The sequence below is a fragment of the Juglans regia genome, chromosome 10 (genome assembly GCF_001411555.2).
Source record: "Juglans regia cultivar Chandler chromosome 10, Walnut 2.0, whole genome shotgun sequence".
Taxonomy (NCBI): Eukaryota; Viridiplantae; Streptophyta; class Magnoliopsida; order Fagales; family Juglandaceae; genus Juglans; species Juglans regia.
Window position 1 is genome coordinate 24,796,497 of NC_049910.1, and position 27,057 is coordinate 24,823,553.

General features: G+C 36.0%; 1 pseudogene; it reads right to left on the reverse strand.

Annotated features, from left to right (window-relative positions):
* Window positions 1-14,179: 14,179 nt before the first annotated feature.
* On the reverse strand, window positions 14,180-14,963 carry LOC108980166 (annotated as a pseudogene).
* Between the last annotated feature and the right edge of the window lie 12,094 nt (window positions 14,964-27,057).

Consider the following 27,057-nt stretch of genomic DNA (forward strand, 5'->3'; position numbering starts at 1 on the left):
AAATCGTCTTTTTGTTTCTTTCAATCCATTTCAATCCTATCCTTTCTTTAACAGTTCGTTCGTGCATACATCATTTAAGAACATACATGGGCTTAAACGTCAGCTATCATGGCATCCCTTAAGCGTCACCTTGAACGTCGTCAATCATGGCGTCCACGAGCATCACCTCGTGGCGCACATTAGAGCATCGGTTCGTAGGGTCCATAAAAACATCCGTTGTCATGCCTTTCATGCATTCTCGTTAGTTTATAGATTTTCTCAGAAAATACATAGATTTAGCATATAGTCATCCATTCACATGCATACAATTAATACTTTGGTTGCGTAAACAGGAGCTGCCAAGGAGGGGCCGTACATACTTATACTTTCGAACAATTAGCATTTTCTTTCTTTAAAACGTCTTTAGTCTTTTCTTAAAGCGTCATAAAGGAAAAGTTTTTGTTTTCATTTTCTTTTATCTTATATAGACTCTAGAAGAGTATGAGCGTAACACTTAGAGCATTCTCATTGGCTTGGGCAAATGCATCTTCAAAATTTAGCTAATATCACACTTTTTTACATTTGCCTATTCCATTTAAATTCAATCTCCACATTGGATTAGTCATTCACATTCTATATAATACTAAAATATTATTATTTTAATAATTAATTAATTAAATTTATTTTTATCACATTTTATAGTTCTACCAATTAAATGTTAATAATAATTATATTCTAGTTAAATTAATATTAAAAAAAAATTATTATTAAATGTTAATAATAATTATATTCTAGTTAAATTAATATTAAAAAAAGTTATATTAAATGTTAATAATAATTATATTCTAATTAAATTAATATTAAAAAAAGTATTATTAAATGTTAATAATAATTATATTTTAATTAAATTAATATCAAAATTTTTTTATTAAATGTTAATAATAATTATATTTTAATTAAATTAATATTAAAAAAGTATTATTAAATGTTAATAATAATTATATTCTAATTAAATTAATATTTTAAAAGTATTATCAAATGTTAATAATAATTATATTCTAAATGTTAAATGTTAATTATATTCTAATTAATTTAATTTGTTTGCGTGGAGTGAGAAATTAGTATTTTAATATTTGGAGAACCAATTATGGTTCTCTATATTTGGCCAATGACTGTAGCAAAAATGCAAATTATTTTGAAGATGGCCAAACCAATGTAGTTTTTTTATACAAGTTATCTAAATTTTAGATAATTTTCTCATTTGGCCAAGCCAATGAGAATGCTCTTACCTGGACTCCAAGCTACTTGCATGTCATTTAGTCCATTCATGTGCTTGTCAGATGGCAACCTACACGCATACACATACCTTAGCGTCATTCTCTATCTAATGCATAAGCAACTTGAACTATAAACAGAACTACTCTATACTTGGAACACTCTCCTTCTATCCCACGCACTTACGTGCCCTTCACTATGTTAAATCCTTCGAGACCACTTACGGTCACCACATCTTCCAACTCAAAGTCTTGCCTTGAGTGCTCATCCACTAAAGTAAACTCATGATTCACCTTAGGATTAAGACACTAAGACATTCGTCTTACTCTTCTTACAACCACATTCGACGCATGGTTCCGACCGATGGAATCACACATCTCAATCCTAACGATGCACCCGTCACTGTCTTCATGTATCTTAGCCCACACTAAATCCTCATTCCCATCCATACAAACCACACTGCTCTAAGCCAATTCTGAGGCTTAAGCACCGTGCAACTATGCTCATGACAAATTACCCATTACATAAGGTGAATCCGTCCTACACTTATGTCTACACAGATTACACATGTACCTTACCCCTTCATCACTTAAGATCAACATATATAACACGTTGATCACCAGCTCGTAGGGACAAGAGCCATACTCCGATACCAACCTTCTCTTAACACGGCTAGCATGACTCTTTATGCTACCCGTCCCTTTTGACAGTTCATCCCAACACTTAACACGACAAAACTCCATTCACAACTACGCCTTATGTCACGTCACATAGCCCGAGATTGCTCCAGAGCTACACTATGACCTTGTCGCGTTACCCAAAACTCTGGTACATAAATTCCTAACTCATCATGAGTACGATTCCTCGCGTACTCCCGACACATTGTGACATCTTGTCACGTTCCCCTTACGCCATTCCTACACTCTAACATTTCACCCGTCATTTACTTCCTCTATGGAAGGAGCTCTACCAACAACCAAATTATCTTCATTAGTAATAACAAGAGAGATCAAGTCACTCAAATTCAGCAAAACACGAGAACTACTCTGATCCAAGAACTTCTGAAAATAATCAACGGCTACATTGTGAATGTCAAAAGGGGATTGTAAGACAGTACCATCTGACAAACACATCTCCTGGATTCTTTTATGTTGTTTAGCCTTTAAATAAGCTTGAAAGAATTTAGAATTATGGTCCCCATCTTTCAGCCAACTCTTCTTAGCCATATGAGCAAGCCCACCGCTATTCTATTGCAACGACATAACACACTCCATTTGCATCATCATCTCCCGCTGCACTTGCTCTTAGACTTCACTGCGTATTCTTTCCTCATGGTCTCTCTGTTGTTCCTGCAAACGCATTTCTAAATGAGACTGTCATTCTAAGAGAGACTTTAACTCTTGCTGTCTCGACCCCATATACTCATTCTCACGCCGTGCAGCTTCTAAATCTTTAGGGAGATTATTAATTTCTGAAGTTGATGAGGTTGAGAAGAATGAACATCTATGTTTGATAGATCGTCCAAAACCACTTGCCATACTAGACTATGACTCGAACACTTGTGTGAATATGTCTGTCACTAGGAGAGGATTTCCCAGAAGGTGACTGCATCTTCATCATTTTTTCCTGCAATTTGAAAAGTAAAGATCGTTAATAAGTAACGTATTAAAAGAAATAGAAATAAAAAATAAATTATTCACATGTTGCATAATTTATTTAACAAAATTAGCATTGCTTACATAATTATCTGTAGCGACAGGATCTATCTACTCACTATACTCATTAGTATGAGTGGTACATAGATATATGGATAAGAGAAAAGTTTTCAGGATCATCACGTTTCTAACAAAGCAACATTAGCAATTTTAAAAATATAATGTTAGTATTTAAATAAAAGAATATCAGAAAAATAAATGAATTATATAATTTTTTAATTACCATTTTTTCAGAAAGACGATGGAATGACCTTGAACCGGCACGATGATGGACAGTCAGAGCGGATGCATTTGTAGAACTCAAGTGCTATAAAATATATTAAGAATGTTAATTGTAATATGTATACATATAATATATAGAACGAATATGAATGTAAATAATTAAAACATATAAATGTAAAATATCTGATAATCTGGAGATGCAAAAAGATTACAACACTTTCTCCAATCATCTAACTTCATCTGGTGGAAAGGGCACTGCGCAGCCTCTTCCAACGTCTCAAACTTCTTTAAGTTGTCATGACATTGTCTCTTGTGATGTCGAAATAGTGTAGCCATAAACTCATTCACGATTCTCAAATCCTCGCTACAGCCAAAGTAGAGGTCGAATTCATCCTAGCAAGTGAATCAGGTAAAAAATATGATATATTAATCTAGGTGAAGAAAATGCACTCTCAAAATAAACTCACCAGCACATGACTTCGAAAGTGCTCCTTAATCTCATTTAGAACATCTTGCCATGAGCGTTCATAAAATAGAGCATAAGCTCGAACTACTGTGCCAATATAGGAGGAAAGTGCTGCTGCACTATCATCCACTCCTCTAGTGGAATTGTCAGGTATGATGATCTTGAGTTTTTCGTGCCTTCTATTTTTCTCAAGAGAGATGCCACGTGTATAGCCACGGCCGCGACGTGCAGATGCATCAACTACATGATAATAGTGTATTTATAGTTATATAGTTATTGAGATAAAAGTATTTACTATATAATTAATTATCAAAAACAATATTTCCTTACTGGTTAGGTGTCGACTAGCTATTGTTCTCTTGTGTGTTAACTTGATCTTCAGGAGCGGATTCCTTGAGTGGGGAGTCCTCAATGGGTTTAGGACTTGGACTTGGCGGAGGCACATTTCTTCGTTGTCGTTTTGGCAGCATCCTAGAAAATAATTAATTATATCAAGGAAATATATCAAGGAAAATTAATTAGAAGAATTATGAAAAGTACAATATTTTATAGTCACCTATATGAATAAAATATTTAGTATTTTTATTCTTCATATTCGGATGTATTTTTCATGCTTGTTTCGGAATCTTCCTCAATAACATTTTCATCATCATCATGCACCTCTTCTTCGTCCTCCTTATCAACCTCCTGCCCGGATTCTAATTCTTCTTCATCTTCTTCATCTTCTGACTCTTTTTCTTCTTCTTCCTCCTCACTTACTTTTATTGAATAATCATTTAATATGGACGGGTCGAGATGGACGATTGGGACATCATCTCTACACAAGGGGAGCAACTCGAGTGCACCGAGGTCAACAAACAAGTTAATACCCTATCTATCATCCTGGTATGCCTCTACAATCTGCACTCGTTCCTGCTTCATATATATTTCTAGGGATAAATTTTTGTACTACTCGACAGGTTATCTCTCCACTATCTTCATCAGCACTTTTCAACGGATCAACAAGTAATAGACTTGGGTAGCTTGACAAACCAATACAAATGGATCATCTTCGTACCATTTAGATGCAGTATTAACACTCATAAAGTGATTATCACTATGTATCAAAACCCGACCACCGGCTAGATCCCAACAATCACATTTAAATACATATGTTACAGACCCATCTAGATATTTCAATTTGATAATATCACGTATGACACCATAATAGTCAATATCATCTGTTCCATGACTCCCCTCGACCAACACACCAGACTTTTGAGTCTTTCTATTACGTTCACGGTCCAGAATATGGAATCTATAGCCTTGAACTGTGCATGCAGTGTATCAAAGTGCTCTATTTCAGTGACCACGGGCCAATGCATAAAATTCAGGAGAAACTGATTTAGGATCATGAGCACGTTGTTCCAAAATCTAACAATTGAAATAGTATATATTTATTAAAGTTACCCAAAGTTAAAAGTTTCAAAATGTAACATATTTATAATTTTAGTTCATACATATTCTTCAAATCAACTCAGAAATTTTTCCTCGTGTCTTACCTCTATATTTTCTATGCCTTCCGTCCTAAGTTTGTCCATGTGCTCACTGTTATATATAAATGCAAAAGAAGCATATTTTGAGCACAACATTTATAGTTAAACTTCAAGAAAACTAGAATTATTCGAAGCATGGAATGACATACTTGAGATAGTCATCAATCTCTCGGCAATTATTTAGCACATACCACCGAACGTTTCAAATAATCACAGAGGTGCCTAAATCGAGTGGGAAATTTCCAGCATTTTTCTTATCGTGTTTGAACGTATTATAATTGTACGTTTGAATGTCAATCGATTTTCTCTCATATATCTCCATTCACGTTCGAACGTTAAATTTAAACGTTCGAATGTGGAAAGATCATCACAAATATGAGGAAATCGAGCAGGAATATAATATTAACATTCAAACGTAAAAAAATTAACATTCGAACGTTGCTTTTATTAAATAGTTAGTATTTATTAATATAATAGTTATATATATGTATTTTTTTCTAGATACTCATAGTATTTCTCTTCAATATAAGCTCTTTATATTTTTTAAAAGTTGAGAAAAATACTAACCTTTTGTGACTATTTTCTTCTTTCATATAACCCGCTTATTCGAGATATTCTTTTTTTCTTATTAAATTCTTCTTTACTCAAGGTGTATATTTGGACATCATCTCCAATCACTTGTGAATATGTTGGAGAAAAAGATTCAATTTTAGGATTATAAGAGGTGGATGCCAGGGTGAGTAATCCGGACTATGTATAGTATACTATATATACTATATATAGTATAGTATATATAGTATACTATATATATGAATCAATAATATATAATTAATAAAACTAACAACAAAACTTATATATATAATACACTATATATATAGTCTATATATAATTCTCCGAATCTGTGTGTCAAGACTTTGGAATCTGGTATCAAAAGATCTACTGTCAAAATTTTGAGATTTATTCTGAGAGATTGATGTAAGAACAGATCTAGGTCTATGATAACTAGAAGGTGCGAAGCCAATATTTGAGTATTTCTCTGGTTGAACTTGATGACTTCAAAATGGGGTATTCTTCATAAACAATTTGATTATTCTCTTCTTTAATCTATTGATTAGTAGTCTTGTTTATGATAGACAATAGATTTGATTTATAGATCTCAAACCATGTAAAGAAAGGTTTATTAATCTGTATTTTCTCTAAATACTCATAATATTTTCCTTGAATATAATCTCTTTCTATTTTTGTAAAAGTTGAGAAAAATACTAATATTTTGTGACTATTTTAATCTTTCATATAATCTTGTTTGAGATATACTTTGTTAATTTTAAATTTTTCTTTATTCAAGGTATATATTTGGGCATTATCTCCAACTATTTGTGAAAATATATAGTGCATTAATTTTCTGGAATTACATCATCTGAGGGTCATAATTTGTTAATTTCAGATCGAACGGGTCTTGGGAATCCATCAGAGGTAATGGATTGAGTATTTCTTGGATTGAATTTAATGGCTTCAAAAGGAGGATATTCTTCATAAACATTTTAATTATTTTCTTTTTTAATCCATTGATTAGTAGTCCTGTTTATAGTAGATAATTGATTTGATTTATAACTTTCAAACCATATAAACAAAGGTATATTAATTTGTATTCCTTCTAAGTACTTGTAATATTTTTCTTGAATATAATCTCTTTATATTTTTGTAGGACTCAAGAAAACTATTAATCTTTTGTGATTATTTTCTTCTTTCATATAATATTGTTTAAGATATTCTTTGTTAATTTAAATTTTTCTTTATTCAAGGTATATATTTAGGCATTATCTCAAACTACTTGTGAATATATATATAGTGTATTAATTTTCTGCAATCACATCATCTGAGGGTCATAATTTGTTAATTTCAGATCGAACGGGTCTTGGGAATCCATTAGAGGTAATGGATTGAGTATTTCTTTGATTGAATTTAATGGCTTCAAAAGGAGGATATTCTTCATAAACATTTTAATTATTTTCTTTTTTAATCCATTGATTAGTAGTCCTGTTTATAGTAGATAATTGATTTGATTTATAACCTTCAAACCATATAAACAAAGGTATATTAATTTGTATTCCTTCTAAGTACTCGTAATATTTTTCTTGAATATAATCTCTTTATATTTTTGTAAGACTCAAGAAAACTATTAATCTTTTGTGACTATTTTCTTCTTTCATATAATCTTATTTAAGATATTTTTTATTAATTTTAAATTCTTCTTTACTCAAGGTGTATGTTTCGGAATCATCTCTATATCAGGAGTTCTATATGTTGGAGAAGAATGTTCGTTTTCAGGATTATAAGAGGTGGATGCCTTCTCCGGATGATTAACGGTATATACTGGTGTATCAATATTATTTTCAGGAATAATTCCCCGAATTTGTGTTTCTAGATTCGGGGATTTGTTGTCAAAATTTTGAGATTTATTTCGAGAAATTGATATAATAACAGATCTAAGTATATGATAACTAGAAGGTGCTGGAGAAGAATAATGTGGTAAAGATCATTAGTTTACAATAGATCCAATATATATAATATATAATATATTATATTATAATATATAATATAATATACTATATAATAGATTATAATATATAACATATATTAATAATATAATATTATCGTCAATATTTTTTAAAATCAATCAGCAAACGTTTGAACGTACTAAGAATTACGTTCAAACGTTTCGTGTATATAAGCCCAAAATAGAACCGTAAAATGTCATTTTCACTGTTTTGTACTCAGTCCTGTTTGCAAGCCGCCACTCCTCCGTCGCCGCCGCCGTCAAACCCCGCCACAACCGTCACTGTAAAAAGTAGGCATCCATCTTTTAACCTCTAACATGTATTTTATTTGAGACTTGGGTTTGGTTTTGTTTAAAACGGGCCAAGTGGTGGCCAGATTTTCAACTCTATTTTCCGGCCACCACGGGTTTCCATTGGCCAAATAGTAACTGTAAAAAGTTTCTTGAAGTGTATACTTCATTTCTACAGTGGCATTTCAGCATTTAGAAAACCTTGAAACTTGATTTTCGAGATTTCAAGAATGGCTGAACTGAGTTGACTCAGCCATTCTATGTCGAAGCATTTGAACGTTTCACCAAGACGTTTGAACATACGATGTTTCAATTACATAACCGTTATGTCTTCTACGTTCGAACATACATTTTTCTACATAGCCGTTATTTTTTGTAACATTTACGTCCAAACGTTTAGTTAAAACGTGTACTACTTTTAAAATTTATTTATGCTTCAAAGTTCGGACGTGCATCCTTTACGTTCGAACGTAAAACCCATACGTTCGAACGTATAACATAAATGTCAGAATGTACGTCATTTAAATTTATTTACAATTTTCGTTCGAATGTGTATGTTATACATTCGCACATATGTGTTTTTTGTGCGAACGTAAAGGCTACACATCCGAATGTTTTATCTGAACGTTCGACCATTTGTTTTACTATGTTCGAACATTAATGCAAAGCAACTTAAAATTAACACAAAAAATATATCAATGTAAATAATTTTTTTTCCTTTTCTATTTTCAGGATATGGCTCATCCTTTGCATACCAGGAAAGGACGGAGGGAAGGAGCCACCCAAGACATTGCTCGTATCGGGGCTTGCAATGTTATGGTGGAGCGACAGCTCATGATTAATGAGTTTGACGAATTCAAATGGGAGCAGACGAACCTCAGAGATGTCTTCGTCAGTAGAGTATGGGGAAATATCTGCACATTGAGGGGGAATGTATACCCCTCAATGGTTCAAGAGTTCTATATGGGGATGTGTGACATGCCTTAGGATGCATCCTCTCACACTGTGACTGTACGCGGTATTTTCCTTGAGATTTGACCAAATGTCATCGCCGAGCACCTCGAGATTCGTTGAGGAGTTGAGACATCGACTACGGCTGACTCTCTAGGCATGGTTTGCACACCTACACTGCATATGCAACACCCTGTGAGGTTGTAGGAACCTCTGCATCATCTACTGGTCCATTTGAACCAGCATCAGCCAGAGATGCAGACCGGTCAAAGGTCGATGATACTGGCCTCGAGGCTCGGGATGATGACCGAGAAGAGAATTTCTACATCCCCACCGGGAGGGACAGCATGCAGATTAAGAGGAATAACGCCTTCAACCAAAAGCATATACTACCTTTCTTCTACATGTTGCACCTTATTGTTGCAACAGACATGGATCCTGTGACATAAAGCCACATTTCGTCGGCTTCGGGCATAGTTTTTTATACAAGTGGCACATGGAGATCCCATAGATTTTCCACTGCACATTTTTTAGAGGATTCGTTACGAGGCAAGCATCGCCTCCACGGACAATCTCCCATACGATGTCCTGATCAGCTAGCTATTACTAAATCGGAAAGTGCCAACCCAGCTAGAGGAGTGGATCAAAGATCCGATAAGCCCCCTCGACATGACCACGCATCGACATATCATTGGACAGGCAAGGGGACGTCAGCCACCCCCTGTAGAGGATTTATCTCCTCCAACGCAACCTGAGCCAAGTGTGGGGAATAGTAGTCAGCAGCCAACAAGTACATCTGCAAGAGATGTGCGGCCTGCTTGGGTTGATGCGGTGATCTCACAACTGATTGCGCAGATCGATCGATCGCTCGGGGCGCCAGAGGCATCTGTGGCCTAGATAACCCATCGTGTAGGTATCCTCAATGATAATGTTGATACCTTGACTGAGGAGATATGGAGTACGAATTTTGCAAACAACGCTATCATCTGAGTGTTGTTTACGAAATTCTATCATATTTTGTATTTTTCTTTTAATATATGTAAGGAAAAATATTACTTAATATTTCTATGGTTTTTTAATTTTAATTCTCAATCTTCTTTAATGTTATATTTTCCAACTTTAATACTAAATCATTGCACTTCAAATATATATAAACATAAATATTTATTTATATATGTATATAAAAATATAAATATATAAAAATATATATTTATATTTTACAAATTGTGTATATATAAATATATACAAGTCAATTTTTTAGACTTGTTTACAAATTATGCACTATAAAAATCACATAATTTTTAAATTAGAATCATATTTAATTTAAATTTACAATTAAGGTTCAAACATTAATTACTAACATTTGACCATTGGCACCAAAATATTTCACGTTTGCACGTAGGTAGCCACAATGTTCGAACGTCTATGTGACGTTCGAACTTAAATTTTTCATACGTTGAAACGTAAAAATAATCTCATCTGTTTTTAGTGACAATTTCCAGAAACTGCCACAGAAAAAGCTTTTTAGTGACGATTTGGGGACTGTCACAATTTCTCAACCGTCACTAAAAAACAATTGTATTGTAGTGTTTTAAAATCAAATCCTCGCTCGTATGTTGTAACACCCGGGCCCAACCAAGCCCGCTTTTCAAAATTTTTGAGTTTATAGGTATGAAAAGTCCACTTGAAATTTCGAGTAAAATTTTTTTGGAAGAGAGTATGGGCCTAAATTATTTTTGGCGGATTATAATTTTCTTCTTTTCGATGGGTTTAAAATCTTTTAATGGACCAAGTAGATTTTCACTCGAAAAATTTATGGGGCTACTATAATTTTTTTTAGGTTGAGTTGAGATCTAAAACTTAGAGAAAAAGGCCATGCATTAACCCCATTCAAGATCCAAGTCGTGGGCCAATTATTTTCGAGTTAAAGTGCCGTACCCCATGAAAATAATTTCAGACTCCACGTTTCTGCACGTTCGCGTCCGTCTACCCACTGCATGCGCGCCACTCTCTTTTCTCTAGGGTTTTTCGTATTGCCCTTTTATATATATTTAAGCACTTATCATCACATGCCCGTACGCCTCTATTTTCTCCTCATTTTGTGGTTGTTTTGTTTCAAACATCTTTTCTTTCACACGGCAACTTCACAGTTTTAGCCTCACAATTTTCTCGTCGTGCATGATTTTCTTCTAGTGCATTTTACTCGTCCGTTTCTCCGTGGCATGATCGTCCCTATCCCTCCATCATTCGCGATAACCATTGTGTAATAGATATACATGCATATATATTCTCACATTTAGCAGTTCCTCATTTTGACAAACTAGGGTTGCCGCTTGCACTTTTCTATCCCCAACAAGTCGCGGCCTATCTCTCCCACTGCACACTCCTCCCCACAATTAAGCAGCAACCACGTTTCCTCCGCAGAAACCATTTTCCACCGTAAAGGACCATCGCCCAGGGCCCAAAGCCTCACCATAGCCACTTCTTCTCCTCACTGTGAGACCTTCCCCTCAGCGCAGCCGTGCAACACCCAGTCACTGGCCAAGCCCGTAGCACAACATGGGTTGAATCTCCATGACGCCGCTGCCCTGCCACACCAACTCACAGATAGCAACTCCTCCTTGCAAGCAGCGCACCACCCTCCAAGCCGTCCTCGCCGCCATGGAAGGCCAACCACCGTCGCCCAGCCGTTGAAGGAGGAACACAGGGGCATACTCTATTTTTCCACTCTCGAAACAGAGCAGTCTTTGCTCAAGCCGTTCCACTGAGCTCCTCCACTGGCCTCTCCATCTCCCTGTGCCCCTTGGTTTTTCAGCCATGTTACACCACCGAAACCAACGCACGTAGCCCCAGACCGTCGCACGCCTCGCTGCATCATGGTGAGCCTTCGTTCTCTCTTTCTCCGTCTCTCCCTCACTCTCCATCTCCCTCACCGTGTTACTCTCTCTCTCAATCTCAGTGCTCTGCAGCCGCATGGAGCCCCTTCGACCTCCGCCCAGCACTGCTGTTGTGTCTCTCGTTCTCTTCTCGGTGAGTATCTCGCACCCCGCCTCACCGACTGTTGCACCGTAAACTTATTCAACATTTTCTCAAGAATTTACGTAAAGTTAGATTTTCATATTTGTGGATATGAAATCACAATATTACCCTTATTATTGGGTGGTTTCAATTTGGTATTATGTTTGTATTAAATCTGCTTTTTTTTTTTTTTACATGGTCTTTGTAGGAAGTATAAGAAATTTACAAAAAATATATATAGGTTTTTTTTTAAATTGCACTAAGTGTGGCATTTTATTTTTACAGTAAGTGTGAAATTTTATTGTGAACATTTTAATTATGATTACAGAAAATCACTTTAAGTATTTTATCATGTTATTAAGTTTTATTTTTTTAGAGTAAACAATATTGGATTAATGTTATTATTTTACACTTTAGTTATGATTTAGTCTATTTAAAAATAGTTATGGTTTATTTTAAAATATTTTGGGATAATTATATTATCTAGTATTAAACTTTATAAGTTGTTTTCATTAATAAATAAGTTAGACTTTTAAATGTTTTTTTTTAGTCGAAGTTATCAAATGGACATTGGCGATTTTAGAAAGGGATGATATATTTTGAGATTATGAGAATTTTAGGTTTTGAGGAATTAAATAGGTTATTTTAGAAGCTAAGGATTAAATATCAAAATATGAGATTAATTGAAAATTTACGAGAATTACGTGATTATTTTATAGGTGACGATTAATTATTGTTCGACATTTTGAAGGTAATTCCGAAAAAGCTAAGTCCAGGTATGAGCTAAGGTTATTTATGGAAAAATACATATCTGATTATGAAAATAAATTTGAACTACCTTAGTTATTTGTTCTGCATTACTCATGAGATTCTGGTTAAGAAGAAAGTATTTTCTGTCATGACTGGTGTAGACATGACCTTATTTTTGACATTCTGTTTCTGAACTTTGAAAAAGAGAGCGAATATGAAATTTGTGCATAAATTATGCTGTGATATGATTTTGTTCTGTTCCGAAGATTTTGTTTAGTACTCAGTTTGGATAAGACGTGATTTCTGAAAACTTTTGGCATGACACTCTGATTTTGAATTTGATTATGTTTCCGCTCTGTTCAGTACGGCCCTGCCACGGGTGATAATAGTGGCATACGGCCCAACCACGGGTTACAATAGTGGATACGGCTCAACCACAGGTTATAATAGTGGATACGGCCCAACCACGGGTAATAATAGTGGATACGGCCCTGCCACGGGTTATAGTAGTGGTCTCTGTTTTGAGTGCACACCTTGGTGACAGAGTGATTAATGTTATGTTTCGCTATCCGCAGATGCACAACCCTACCACGGGTGTTATACAAGGCCTCTGTTCTGATATGATGTTCTGATGATGATGATGATCAGTTATGCTATGCCAAAGAATATTTTTGAATGAAATTATTTCTAAATCTTCACTCTGATATTTTGATAAAATGTTTTGCTTCCGCACTCTAAAAATGAAAATGTTTTGTTCTGCATTCTGATTTCTGTAAATGCTCATGTTTACACACTGATATATGTTCTCTGCTTACTGAGTTATTGATAACTCACCTATTATCTCCATATATTTTTCAGATAATTTTGATTGTTCAGCTGAAGAATAACAGTAGGAAGTTTTAGCAGGTGTGATGATCAGAGTGGAATAAGTCCCTAAGGATAAAAGTGCTTATTTGAGAGTCGTAGTTAGTAAACTGATTTTTTTTTTCGGGTATTTTGATTTGAGGAGTTAAGGATAATTTCGAGTTTTGGAGAGTTTTTAATTTATGTTATTGAGATTTTCTTTATTGTCCCCATGGAGGAACTTAGATATTTGGATTGATTAAATTGATTAATATTTTATTGGATTTTTCGGATTTTATAGTTGTACTATTTAAGTTGATTTTATGTTTTAAGATTTAACTCTCCGGACCTCCGGGAACGGGGCATTACATATGTGTTAATAATTCATTATTGTTCAAAATATTGACGATCAGTACTGGGCAGTTCTTTTCCACAAAAACTTGCCACTCCAGGCCGCCTGTCTCTATGCATGATCATATTAATTTGATAATTTTGTGTTTATCCTTTTTTTGTGATCACTTGGAAATCGTAGGTTCCCATATGGAATAGACAAACCAAACCTAGCTTGCACATTTATTCATCTTCAAATTGGCATTTGCCTTCAACAGAAATATTTTTACCCTCATCAAGCATACAATCAAAGTTGTTAAAAACAAAACAAGAACAACTCACAACAGTACTCTCTTTTTATTAATATATAGACTGATTCATAGACCTTAGCCAGTGCCACCAAGAATGGCTTTAAGCTTCATAATCTGAGCTTCGTCAAGAAATGTAGTTGCTGCTATGATGTCAGTGGGTAAGTCGTTTTTAAACAAAGCGAAGGGCAGAAACTGGACACCTGGGGTTGCACTGCTGAAGCTAACAAATCCAACAGCCGTAGAACTTCCAGCATTCAGTGAGAAGTGCGGTACTCCTTGAGGGAAAACCATAAGATCACCCTTCTCAAGAGTCTGTGTGTAAACTTCATTAGCTGAGGAAACGAACCCTGCAATATTGTTCCTTCTAAAACAAGTAGGACTTCTGAAACTCCAGGATGTGTGTGAAATCGGAAAACTCCCCCGACCGCAATGTCCACACGAGCCAAAGAAATTCCAAGGCCGTTTACACCTGGAAAGTCTGATGCAAATGCAGTGATCGCCCCAGCTTTGATTCTATTGGAGGTGTTGCCTGGAATGCCTAGGCCAGAGAAAACAAAATCATTCACCGTGACAGCTGCAGGCTTCTTGCATGCGTAGCCTGCAGGGCTTTCAGGAGATTCGAAGTCAGCTACACAGAAGTCTTGCACAGCAGCATGGGAGGTGGAAAGGAGCAGAGAAAAGATGAAGATAACTGGAGATATCATCCTGCCGGCTATTTTAGGTGTGTGTTTCTGTGTTTCTTTGACGGTAATCTAGTAACATTTATATAGGACTTGGAGTTCAAGCCGTAGCAAGTGGCCTTTTGGTTTGGATGCCCCCACGCAGTACTACATCATGTGCAAAAGCAAGAAACGACGGATATATATAGCTGTGATGTATGTCGGATTTTGTATTTTCTAGGACAGGAACAAGTCTCTTTTTGTTTTGAAAGCAGTAAATTAATCCTAGAAAAACCCCCGGATCATATCTCCCATTAAAAAAGGAGTCATGCATGCTTTCTGGATTTTTAACTAGATCAGTACTTGTCTAGCTTTTTCTGGCTGGCTACTGTAACGCTCTGTTTTCGGAGGTCTAGAGAGTTTACTCTTGTAACCTAAATCCAACTTCCATAGTATATTTAAAATACTCCAATATTCCCAAAAAGTACAAATCCATCTTTTCAAACCAAAATATATGTTCCTCTACCAGGATACCAAAAAAAAAAATATCTCAATGAAATAATTTAAAAAATCCATAAATATTTAGAAATATCTAGGACTCCAAATATCAAATAACATAAAATCATAAACCTGTTAATAAGACTCTCCAATAAACTTGTAACCTCTAGTATTTATTCATCTATGGTCATCAAACCATACTCTTGACTTCCAGCTAATGCATCAAAATTAGTTGAAAAATATTGTGAAGATAAGGGATGAGTTATCAATAGCTCAATAAGCAGAGGACATAAACTAGTATGTAAACATGAGCATTTTCAGAATTCAGAATGCAAAACAAAATGCTTACTTTCAGAATGCAGAATGCAGAAACAGTAACATTTACTTTAAGAATGCAAATATCAAAACATGTTACAAAAATATCAGAGCGAAACTTTCAAAAAAACATTCTTATTCAAAAAAAAAAAAATCATTTGGCATATCAAAATCTGAGACCTCATCTTCATCAATCAGAGCATCACATCGGGACAGATATCATGTTTAACCCTCGTGGTAGGGTTATAAACCACCATTATAGCCCATGGAAGGGCCGTATCCACTATTATAACTTGTGGTTGAGCCGTATACCATGTTTAACCCCTGTGGTAAGATTATAAACCACCATTCTAACCCGTGGAAGGGTCGTATCCACTATTATCACTCGTGGTTGGGCCGTATACCATGTTTAACCCCCGTGGTAGGGTTATAAACCACCATTATAACTCGTGGAAGGGTCATAACCACTATTATAACCCGTGGTTGGGCCGTATACCACTATTATTACCCGTGACTGGGCCGTATCCACTATTATCACCCGTGGTTGAGACTTATCAAAATAGAACAGAACCATCAGAATCAGACTTTAATCAGAATACAGAATCAAAATCTCATGCCAAGGTTTTCAGATGTCACATCATATCAAAACCAAATACTGAATAGCTTCAGATAATTTCACATGTTCGAAATAAACAGAATCAAAACATCTTCATTTATTCACAACCAAAAACTTTTAGATTTTCATATTCGCTCTTTTTGCATGATCAGAAACAGAATGCACAAATTAGCTCATGTCTACACCAGTCATGACAGAAAATACTTTCTCTTATACAGCTTTCATGCATATGCAGAACACATATCTGAAGTTGTTTTTTGATTTCTTTTCAAAACAAACATGCATATTTTCAAAAGCAATCTCATATCATTTTACCTGGGCTTCTTAGCTTATCAAAATTTCTCCATAGCGGTACTGAACAAAATCAATCGTCACCAATAAGATTGTCACATAATTTTCATTTATTCCAATCAACACGTATTTCAACATTTAAGCCTAAGATGCTAAAATAACCTATTTTAATTCCTCAAAAACTAAATTCACGTAATCTTCAAATATCGTCACATTTCTTAATTCATCAATGCCCAAATAATTAGTCCGACTAAAACATAAAATTTAACTTATTTACTAATGAAATCAAATTATAAGATTTTATACTAGCTAATATATTCATACCGAAATATTTTAAAATTAAACAACTACAACTTAGATTCATTTTGGTAATTAACTTAATCATATTTTAAAACTCATATATTTAGTAATTTAACTTCTATCCGTAAATATGAATTCTTATACTGCAAATAAAATCCCACGCATAGCAGATGATAAAAACATGATCGATACATACTCCATCAAGGGCATTTTGGGAAAGAAAACTCATAACCTGCATGGCTCTTTGAGAAAATAACCTAGGATAAAAAATTATGTGACAGGGGCCATGCATACCAAAAACTATGTGCAGCGGTGGCTTGGGTGGAAGTCTACGGCAGCACAGCTGGGGGTAGTGGCAAATCAAAGTGGTGGGGTACTAAGAGAGAGAGAGATGAGTGAGAGAAATATCTCACGTAGAAAAAGAGAGAGCGGAAAGAACGGCGAGGAGGCCGTGGCACGCTATGAGCTTACCAGGAGGGACACGGCGTGATAGAAGTGGCATGGAGTGATAGTCGAAGTTCTCTGTGCCGGTGTAACGACGTGGAGGCGCTGGCACCGTGTGTGGTGGCTTTGAACGACAAGGGCACCGGGCTGTGCGTTGCTCTGTTTTTGGGACCCAAAGCAAAGGAATTTTCGGTTCGCTATGCAGGTGGTTGTTCTCGGCACTATAGTGGTGGTGCTGTGGTGTATGGCGGAGGAGCTGGAGCTCCAGTGATGTTCAAATGGAGGTGGCGCACAACAAGGTGGAGCTGCGATCCGTGGAGATGCAGTGCATGCACGGGTTGGGTCGATTCTTTTATGGGGGCAGTGAGAGCTCTGGGCAGTGCAAAGGGCTATTGTACCGTGGGATGACAGCCGTATATGTGTACTAGTGCAACGACAGTACGGACGATGGAGGGCATGGCTTGGGCCGTGCTATCACACTGTGGTTTCCGTCGTGCAGGATGTGGTTCGTGCATGAGATTGGTGCTACCTGTAACGCCCCGTTCCCAGAGGTCTGGAGAGTTAGCTCTTAATACTTAAAATTAACTTAAATAACACAACTATAAACTCCAGAAAAATCCCATAAAATATTAATACACTTAATCAAACCAAAAATCTAAGTTCCTCCATGGCGACAATAAAGAAATCCCCAATAACTTAAATTAGAAATTCTCCGAAAACTCGAACACATCCTCAACTCATCAAATCAAATACCCGAAAAATAAATCAGCTTACTAACTACGACTCTCAAATAAGCATTTGTACCCTCAGACACTTATTCCACTACAATCATCACACGTTACTAAACTTTCTACTCTTGCTCCCCAGCTGAACCATCAAAATTATTTGAAAAATATATGGAGATAAGGGGTGAGTTATCAACAACTCAGTAAGCAGAGAACATATACCAGTGTATAAACATGAGCATTTACAGAAATCAGAATGCAGAACAAAACATTTTCATTTTCAGAGTGCGGAAGCAGAACATGTTATTAAAATATCAGAGCGAAGATTTAGAAATAATTTCATTCAAAATATTCTTTGGCATAGCATAAATGATCATCGTCATCATCAAAACATCATATCAGAACAGAGGCCATGTATAACCCCCGTGGTAGGGTTATGCATCTGCGGATAGCCAAGCAGAACATAAAACACTCTGTCACCAAGGTGTGCACTCAAAACAGAGACCACTACTATAACCCGTGGCAGGGCCGCATCCACTATTATTACTCGTGGTTGGGCCGTATCCACTATTATTACCCGTGGTTGGGCCGTATCCACTATTATTACCCGTGGTTGGGCCGTATGCCACTATTATCACCCGTGGCAGGGTCGTAACTGAATAGAACAGAAACAGAATCAAATTCAGAATCAGAGAGTCATGCCAAAGGTTTTCATAAATCACGTCTTTTCCAAACAGTGTACTGAACAAAAATCTTCGGAACAGGACAAAATCATATCACAACATAATTTATGCACAAATTTCATATTCGCTCTCATTTTCAAAGTTCAGAAACAAAATGTCAAAAATAAGCTCATGTCTACACCAGTCATGACAGAAAATACGTTATTCTTAAACAGAATCTCATGAGTAATGCAGAACAAATATCTGAGGTTGTTTTCAAATTTCTTTTCATAGCAGAACATGCACATTTTCCAAAAAGGACCTCAGTTCATTTTATTTAATGCAAAGTCTAGCATAGGAACCCCGCTTACTTGGACTTCTTAGCTTTTCAGAATTTTCCTCAAAATGTCGAACAATTAACAATCGTCACCTATCAAATAATCAAGTAATTCCCGTAAATTTCCAATCAACCACTTATTTCGATATTTAATCCTAAATTTCTAAAATAACCTACTTAATTCCTCAAAACCTAAAATTTCATAACCTTAAAATTTATCATCTTTTTCTAAAATCGCCACTGTCCAATTGATGACTTTGACTAAAAATATTTAAAAAAAATCTAACTTATTTATTAATGAAAACAACTTATAAATTTCAATACTAGATAAAATAATTATCCCAAAATATTTTAAAGTAAACCATAACTATTATTAAATAGACTAAAACATATCTAAAATGTAAAAACAACATTACTCCAAAATTATTTACTCTTAACATAAATCTTTACTTAATAACATAATAAAATTATTTTCTGTAATCATAACTAAATAATAGTGAACTAATACATAATAAAATACAAAAGCCCATTAATAAAACATGCAGTGAAGGGCATTATGGTAATTCAATTAATTCCTTGAAAAGTAACCAAAACAGAACCTACGTACAGAAACACATGCACGACGGAAACTACCAAGGGAAACCGAGGCACACGTCGAGGGTGAGGCGCGACGGGGCTGACTGGAGGGACTGCGGCAGAAGAGCAAGAGCGAGGCGAAGTTTCTGTCGAGCAGCGCTGGGGACTAGAGAAGGAGAGGGAAAAGTGAGCGAGAGAGGGCGGAGAGAAAGGAAGGAGTAACCGAGGGAGGTACTCACCGCGAGGGACAAGGCGGAACTGAGGCGGCTCGAGGCTGACGGAAAAGTGACAACCGGCGGATTCTGTGGCTGGTCCGATAGTTTTCCCGACGTACGGTGGTGGCTAACCGTGTTAGAGGTGATGCTCTGTTTTTGAGAGGAGAAACAGAGGATTTTAATTCGGTAAAAGCATGGATTGCTAATTCTCGTGGCTGTCGAAAGCGTTTTCTGAGGGTTTTTCTGGGCGTCGGTTTTACGTGGAGATGGAGGTTGGGGGAGGACGAACCGGGCAGCAGTGGTGACGAACACGTTTGGGCTTCCGTGAGGGTGTCGGACGGCAACGGGGATGGCTGAAAGGTGCAGAGAAAACTGTGAAAAAATCGAGAGGAGAGGGAGAGAAAAACACTGGAAGCGGCTATTCTAGGTCTTCGTCATGCACACTAGTGGTTGGCTACGGATGCAGGGTTGACGTGAACGGTTGCTGCGTCGAGGGCTACGGATTGCTGTTTGCGCGGGGAGGAGTTTCTAGCGGCGGCAGTGTTGGGTAAAATCTCAGTGCTTGGGAAAAACATAATCATCTATATATATGTGAGGTGAAACCCTAGAGAGTCGAGAGAGACGTGTGTGTGCATGCATGCCGTGAACGAATGCATGTGTGTATGCATGCTGTGCGACGGAAAAAATAAAATATAAGCCGTGCGAAAAATAATATAAACGGAAAGAGAAGGAAACGAAAAATAAATAAATAAATAAAACAAGCGGGGAGAATAAAAAAAATAATAATAATAATAAAATAAATAAATAAACGGCATAGATCTCCAAATAAATTAAAAAAAATCACAGTCCATCTATACAAATTTTGGGTCCGGGTGTTACATTCTCCCCCCCTTAAAAAAAATTTCGTCCTCGAAATTTGCTAGTACCACAAACAAAGCCTAAATATTTATCCGCTGCAATAATTCCATGCCTAACCCATTCGTTAATCATAATGTCAAACCTAATTAATATTCCGCAATTGTCGAACCTAATATTTCAAATTCTAACCCTCCCATATTGTCGATCGTATTCTCCCATAATTTCTCTAGCCATACACATTCGCATACAGTGCCTTTTAAAGTCTAGAATATAAACCTCAATAATACAATTAAAGACCAACTAATAAATTCCAAAATCTCCATCTAATATAAAACCTCAATAAATAACGAAATACACTCTCAAACTATTATATCATTACAACCACGCTTCCGCTGCTCACTGTAACAACTTATAGTCCTAAAACATTGAATCTCAAACACATACATCGGAAAAGAACTAACCTCCACATTTAACTAGTCCATACATTTTTTTTTTTTTTGACTAGTTTTTGCAAAGTCTCCCAACATGTATGTAGACTCTAATACATCAATATCACAAGTCTAAATCTTCAATTCCTAATCAAAACTCGTTCCACAAATTCAACCTGAAATCTAAACCTTAAAACCTGTCAGAAATTTTTCTTATAGTCCATAGAATACGCCTACTAAAATCTCAAATGCCATAAAAATTTGTTTCCTTAAAAATATGCAAAATCTAAAACCTCAGATTTCGCGGATCTTATTCCATAGGTCCGCAAGTGTTAAAACCTTATATATCATCAAAACTCATATCTTGAAACCCGCAGAACTATACAACCTTAAATCTCCTCAAAATCATTCTTAAAGTATGCACTATCTCTAAACCTCAAACATCCAAATATTCAATCCATAAAATCTGAAGAATCTCAAATCTCCAAAGTTTTGAACTCACTCTAGGGGAAAAAAAAAAAACAAAAATATGTTAAAAACAAAATATAAATACCTGCTAAAATATTTAAAAACAAGCAAAATAAATCAATCAATCAATCAATGAAATCTTAAACTTGTTTTAACCATTCCTAGCCCTATCTTTAATCAACTCATATAATCCTTCCTACCATCTATAATTGTAAACCCAACATCGCTCTAAAACTGTCTTATATCTTAGAATCTAAACTTCAAAATCTAAACCTTAAATATTATCTCCTATATTCCACAAATTTAGCTTGTCGAACCTAAAAATCCCAAAACATCAAAATCTCAAAACTCAATCATAAAGTCTTACAAAATCTAAAACCTTAAATATCCCACATAATCGTCCTTATAGTCCTCAAGTTCCTATACTGAAATTTTTACATTCTATGAACCCAGAGAAATCTAAACCTCCAAGGTTTATAGTATGCAGAATTCAAACCTGTCTCTGATACCAACTGTAATGCCCCGTTCCCAGAGGTCCGGAGAGTTAGCTCTTAATACTTAAAATTAACTTAAATAACACAACTATAAACTCCAGAAAAATCCCATAAAATATTAATACACTTAATCAAACCAAAAATCTAAGTTCCTCCATGACGACAATAAAGAAATCCCCAATAACTTAAATTAGAAATTCTCCGAAAACTCGAACACATCCTCAACTCATCAAATCAAATACCCGAAAAATAAATCAGCTTACTAACTACGACTCTCAAATAAGCATTTGTACCCTCAGACACTTATTCCACTACAATCATCACACGTTACTAAACTTTCTACTCTTGCTCCCCAGCTGAACCATCAAAATTATCTGAAAAATATATGGAGATAAGGGGTGAGTTATCAACAACTCAGTAAGCAGAGAACATATACCAGTGTATAAACATGAGCATTTACAGAAATCAGAATGCAGAACAAAATATTTTCATTTTCAGAGTGCGGAAGCAGAACATGTTATCAAAATATCAGAGCGAAGATTTAGAAATAATTTCATTCAAAATATTCTTTGGCATAGCATAAATGATCATCGTCATCATCAAAACATCATATCAGAACAGAGGCCATGTATAACCCCCGTGGTAGGGTTATGCATCTGCGGATAGCCAAGCAGAACATAAAACACTCTGTCACCAAGGTGTGCACTCAAAACAGAGACCACTACTATAACCCGTGGCAGGGCCGTATCCACTATTATTACCCGTGGTTGGGCCGTATCCACTATTATATCCCGTGGTTGGGCCGTATCCACTATTATTACCCGTGGTTGGGCCGTATGCCACTATTATCACCCGTGGCAGGGCCGTAACTGAATAGAACAGAAACAGAATCAAATTCAGAATCAGAGAGTCATGCCAAAGGTTTTCAGAAATCACGTCTTTTCCAAACAGTGTACTGAACAAAAATCTTCGGAACAGGACAAAATCATATCACAACATAATTTATGCACAAATTTCATATTCGCTCTCATTTTCAAAGTTCAGAAACAAAATGTCAAAAATAAGCTCATGTCTACACCAGTCATGACAGAAAATACGTTATTCTTAAACAGAATCTCATGAGTAATGCAGAACAAATATCTGAGGTTGTTTTCAAATTTCTTTTCATAGCAGAACATGCACATTTTCCAAAAAGGACCTCAGTTCATTTTATTTAATGCAAAGTCTAGCATAGGAACCCCGCTTACCTGGACTTCTTAGCTTTTCAGAATTTTCCTCAAAATGTCGAACAATTAACAATCGTCACCTATCAAATAATCAAGTAATTCCCGTAAATTTCCAATCAACCACTTATTTCGATATTTAATCCTAAATTTCTAAAATAACCTACTTAATTCCTCAAAACCTAAAATTTCATAACCTTAAAATTTATCATCTTTTTCTAAAATCGCCACTGTCCAATTGATGACTTTGACTAAAAATATTTAAAAAAAATCTAACTTATTTATTAATGAAAACAACTTATAAATTTCAATACTAGATAAAATAATTATCCCAAAATATTTTAAAGTAAACCATAACTATTATTAAATAGACTAAAACATATCTAAAATGTAAAAACAACATTACTCCAAAATTATTTACTCTTAACATAAATCTTTACTTAATAACATAATAAAATTATTTTCTGTAATCATAACTAAATAATAGTGAACTAATACATAATAAAATACAAAAGCCCATTAATAAAACATGCAGTGAAGGGCATTACGGTAATTCAATTAATTCCTTGAAAAGTAACCAAAACAGAACCTACGTACAGAAACACATGCACGACGGAAACTACCAAGGGAAACCGAGGCACGCGTCGAGGGTGAGGCGCGACGGGGCTGACTGGAGGGACTGCGGTGGCGCGGCAGAAGAGCAAGAGCGAGGCGAAGTTTCTGTCGAGCAGCGCTGGGCACTAGAGAAGGAGAGGGAAAAGTGAGCGAGAGAGGGCGGAGAGAAAGGAAGGAGTAACCGAGGGAGGTACTCACCGCGAGGGACAAGGCGGAACTGAGGCGGCTCGAGGCTGACGGAAAAGTGACAACCGGCGGATTCTGTGGCTGGTCCGATAGTTTTCCCGACGTACGGTGGTGGCTAACCGTGTTAGAGGTGATGCTCTGTTTTTGAGAGGAGAAACAGAGGATTTTAATTCGGTAAAAGCATGGATTGCTGATTCCCGTGGCTGTCGAAAGCGTTTTCCGAGGGTTTTTCTGGGCGTCGGTTTTACGTGGAGATGGAGGTTGGGGGAGGACGAACCGGGCAGCAGTGGTGACGAACACGTTTGGGCTTCCGTGAGGGTGTCGGACGGCAACGGGGATGGCTGAAAGGTGCAGAGAAAACTGTGGAAAAATCGAGAGGAGAGGGAGAGAAAAACACAGGAAGCGGCTATTCTAGGTCTTCGTCATGCACACTAGTGGTTGGCTACGGATGCAGGGTTGACGTGAACGGTTGCTGCGTCGAGGGCTACGGATTGCTGTTTGCGCGGGGAGGAGTTTCTAGCGGCGGCAGTGTTGGGGAAAATCTCAGTGCTTGGGAAAAACATAATCATCTATATATATGTGAGGTGAAACCCTAGAGAGTCGAGAGAGACGTGTGTGTGCATGCATGCCGTGAACGAATGCATGTGTGTATGCATGCTGTGCGACGGAAAAAATAAAATATAAGCCGTGCGAAAAATAATATAAACGGAAAGAGAAGGAAACGAAAAAATAAATAAATAAATAAATAAATAAAACAAGCGGGGAGAATAAAAAAAATAATAATAATAATAAAATAAATAAATAAACGGCATAGATCTCCAAATAAATTAAAAAAAATCACAGTCCATCTATACAAATTTTGGCTCCGGGTGTAACACTACCTGAATGTGGAGGCGTGGGGGAGTTAATCGTGTGGCAACCTTAGCTTGGGGAAGGAGACGACAACCCTATTATGGGTTTTCTTCATGCACGAACGATGTGTATTTATAGGTGATTGAAATACCAAAAATAAAACCCTAGAGATGAGAGAAAGTGGCATGCATGCATGGGCATAAAACGGACATGAAACCATGAATAACGTGGAGTCTGAAGTAAGGTATCACGGGCTTGGGCTTTCAGTGAATTAAAGGCCTCGACTCAATCTCTAAAAATAAGACAATTTTTCTTAGAAAAATATCTCGACCCTTAAATTTTTTTTTTTTTTGAAAACGACTTCGCATTGGAATCGGGTGTTACAACTACACAATTCCAGTTTTTGATCATCAATAGCAGGCTATGTTTGGACCAGCCAGTAGAAATAATCAAGAAAATTAATTCATTTGTTGTCATGTATTGATCCATTTAGTACCATCATTAGTGTACGAGTCAAGCATGTGTCCTTACAGTCTGCCAAGGTTGTATGCCTGTTGAGGCGAATCTTAAAGGAGGACTAATATTCTCTAGTAATTCCCTATATTTTAAGTGTTTAGAGATGCATCTACCTATAACTTAAAGAGTAATGCTACTCTAAAGCCACTTAAGTTTCCAACATCACACACCAGCTAAGTTGGCTTTGTTTAATTTTTTTTTTCAAAATGCATCATTAGACAGATACTCCTCCCCACGTTTTCCTCATTCTCCACGTTTCCTCCTTTCGAAATATTGCTTCTCCTCCGTTTGGATTCATGCCATCCTGCTATGTTGTAGTACATCCACGTCTAATCGACCAAAGAATGGCAGATTTGGTAAGCTGTTGTGAAGCTCTTCTCTAAAGGTCCTCATTTTTCAGTCCTCTCTCTCTCTATGTCAATCTCTCTCTCTAAGAAATTGTAGTAAAATACAGAACTTTCGTTATTGCTCTGTTATTGCTTGGTTATATATGGGTTAGAAGCTTTCGGCATACCACCTGGGAGGGGACGAAACTTCATCTTGGGTGGAAAGGTGCAGAAATTTTTGGGTTAGATAAACGGATTGGACAAAAAAAAAAAAAAACCCCTTGGTTGGACTACAAAATAAAGAAAAGAACCGATTTCTTAAACCCAAAAAATTATTACTCTTCCTTGTTAAAGTTGGTCTTGGGTGGAAAGGTGCAATAATTTTTGAGTTAGGTAGATGGAAACACTCTTCGTTGGACTAAAAAAAAGAAAAGAACCCTTGGTTGGACTACAAAAAATAACCGATTTCTTAAACCCATAGAAATACTCTTCCTTAATTTCTGGTTTGTTGAAACACCCCTTCCTTATTCCTTCAATAAAGACAACACTTTATTCTATTATTTCTTCAAACAAGAAATAAACAGATTTCTTCTATTAAGAATAATTATTAGAATGATTTCGTCTACCATTAGAACGATTAATAATAATTTAGACATGCTCATTCTTTCTACGATAATTTTTATAGAAAAAGTGCAAGAAAAAAAATTTATGTTAGTTTTATAGAAAAATGTTTTAAAAAATGAGGAATGCTTTTTTTTTCTTGGATTGTCGTTCTATGAACTCAGTTGAAATAGCGTGATGGATAAAAATGAAGATGAAAGGCCACCCAGGCCTTCTACATCAAATCTACCAACTCAAGTATGATACACATTGATCATTTATAAATGTCATTGTGTTGATATTATCAATTAGTTAATGTATTTTTATTTGTGTATTATAGGGATATTATGGTCTAGAAAATATGTACTATTCGCCATTTATGATACATCCAAATGCATATCCAAATTCATATACATATATATGGGGTAGCTAGGTAACTTCCTTACTAATTTTTTAAATGTTTTCTTACGTGCATTTGAACCGTTCTAACAGGGTGCCTAATTACAGCCCTCGCCAATGCCACCTTTACAACCAATGTCCGTTTACCCTCCGTCAAGTAATGCAAAGGAGTTGAGCCGTGTTCAACAAACGATGGTGAAGCTTTATTTAT